Source organism: Mus caroli, unplaced genomic scaffold (genome assembly GCF_900094665.2).
Source record: "Mus caroli unplaced genomic scaffold, CAROLI_EIJ_v1.1 scaffold_17713_1, whole genome shotgun sequence".
NCBI classification, from domain to species: Eukaryota; Metazoa; Chordata; class Mammalia; order Rodentia; family Muridae; genus Mus; species Mus caroli.
Window position 1 is genome coordinate 12,108 of NW_018390364.1, and position 2,728 is coordinate 14,835.

At 44.2% G+C, this 2,728-nt stretch overlaps 1 pseudogene; it reads right to left on the bottom strand.

The window, feature by feature from the left end:
* Positions 1–879: 879 nt before the first annotated feature.
* Positions 880–1,883, bottom strand: LOC110288610 (annotated as a pseudogene).
* Positions 1,884–2,728: the final 845 nt, after the last annotated feature.

Below are 2,728 nucleotides of genomic sequence, written 5' to 3' on the forward strand. Positions count from 1 at the left end.
ACTACTCAGTTATTAAAAACAATGAATTTATGAAATTCTTGGGCAAATGGATGTTTCTGGAGGATATCATCCTGAGTGAGGTAACCCAATCACAAAAGAAGTCACTTGATATGCACTCAGGTTTAAGTGGATATTGGCCAAGAAACTTAGAATACACAAGACACAATTTTCCAAACACAAGAAAATCAGGAAAAAGGAAGACCACCGTGTGGTTACTTCATTCCTCCTTAGAATAGGGAACAAAATACCCATGTAAGGAATTACAGAAACAACGTTTTGAGCTAAGATGAAAGGATGGACCATCCAGAGACTTCCCCACCTGGGGATCCATCCCATAATCAGTCACCAAATGCAAACACTATTGCATACNCCAGCAAGATTTTGCTGAAAGGACCCTGATATAGCTGTCTCCTGTGAGGCTATGCCAGTGCCTGGAAAATACAAAAGTAGATGCTCACAGTCATCTATTGGATGGAACACAGGGCCCTCAAGGTAGGAGCTAGAGAAAGTACCCAAGGAGCTGAAGGGGTCTGCAACCCTATAGGTGGAAGAACAATATAAACTAACCAGTATCCCCAGAGCTCATGTCTCTAGCAACATATCTAGCAGAAGATGGCCTAATCGGCCATCTTTGGGAAGAGAGACCCCTTGGTCTTGCAAACTTTATATGCCTCAGTACTGGGGAATGAATGCCAGGGCTAAGAATTGGGAGTGGATGGGTAGGGGAGCAGGGCTGGGGGAGGTTATAGGGGACTTTCAGGATAGAATGAAACATAAATGAAGAAAATATCTAATAAGAAAGTTGAAGGAAAACAAAAAAAGCAAAGGCACTGTTTCTTTTTAAACAAAGACCATTTTATCCAAAGTTTATCTAAGAATTCACCATTGTGGTCCACCGCTGCACCTGCCATAAAACACCTTGAGAAATGCCCTCTTGATGTCCTTGTTTCTCAGACTGTAGACCACAGGGTTGAGCAATGGTGTAAAAGCAGTATAAAAGAGTGAGATCTGCTTGTCTCTTTCAGAAGAGCTGTTGGAGTTGGGTCTCATGTAGATGTAAGTAGCAGGAAGATAGAAGAGTGTAACCACAGTCATGTGGGAGGCACAGGTAGAGAAAGCCTTGCAGCGCCCCTGGGTGGACTTAATCTTGAAAATGGCCTTGGCAATATGAATGTAGGAAGCCACAATGAGGGAAATTGGAGTAACAACCACAAAAATACTCAAGACTAAGTCCACCATCTCTACAAAGTGAGTATCCATGCAAGCCAAACTACGCACTGAAGGACCTTCACACAGTAGTGGTTGACCCTGTTGGGCCCACAATATGGCAGGCTCATGGTGAAGAAAGTATGCAATAAAGAGGAAAAGAAACCAGAGATCCAAGTCCCTCCTGCCAACTGAATGTACAGGCCCCAGTTGAGGATGACAGTATAGCGCAGTGGATAACAAATGGCCACATACCGGTCATAAGCCATCACAACAAAAGTCATGCTCTCAGTTATACTCAGGGCACCAAACACAAACATCTGCAGCCAGCAGCCAGCAAAGGAGATGGTCTGAGAGTGAGCAAGAAGATGCACCAACATCTGGGCCATGGTGGTGGTGACATAGCCCATATCCAACAGGGAGAGGGTACAGAGGAAAAAGTACATGGGAATGTGCAGCTGTGTGTCCAGGCCGACCAGCATGATGATGATCCCGTTGCCCAGGACTGAGCTCAGGTAGATGAGAAAGAAGACAATGAAGAGGATGCTGTTGGTTGTGGGATCATTGGAGAAGCCAAGCAGGATGAACTCAGAGACCCAACTTTGGTTTTGTCCTAACATCCTCCACATGGTAGAGACTGTAAGAGAATCCATTATTCTATCTGTTGTCTGACACATGCCAGCAGTAGAGGCAGAAAGGGGAGATACAGGCTGAGGAGATGGTTCAAACATGAAGCACTGATGCTGCTCCAACGTACCAGACATCTCAAAGCTATCTAGGCCCACTTCTCAGGAGCCTGATGCCCAGCTCTTACCTCCGCATTCCAGACACACACTTGGTGCATAAGCATGCATATAAGCAAAATCCATATACATAAAATGAAACACAATAGTTTTTATTAAAAAATAAATAAAGATTGGAATGTGGCTTTTAAGCTCTGTGGTCAGTTCCAGTACACTCTTCTCACATTACTGAAGCTCCCAGTGGCTCAGTCTCTTCAGCTCTCTAATGAAGCTGATTACAGTCATGGCTTGGGATTATGGTGAATATCTGAAGCATCTCACGTAACTCCTGGAAACACCACACAACACATGACAGGTCACATGTTGTCTCTCACACTCGATCTGTCTCTGGGAAGGCAAAGAAAGGGGATCCTTGAGTGAGTGGCCTAGTGACACTGAAATGATGTGCACTGGGTTCATCTGAGAGACCCTACCTCAATGAATAAGGTGAGAGCAATTGAGGAAGAATCCCTCGTCAGACTCCAAACACACTTACACAGACACACAAATGCACACTTTTACATACACTTATACACACACACAGCCAACCACACACACATACACACCAAACATATGCAAAAAAGAGCAAACAAACAGATGAAGCAAAAAGTACCTGTGTGAATTAGACACAGGCCCTCACACATACAGACATAATAGTAAGGATAGATATGTTTGCATGTAATATGCTGCAGACATTGTAGTCTTCTCAGGGAATGCTGGTGGATCCTGACAGTATTCAC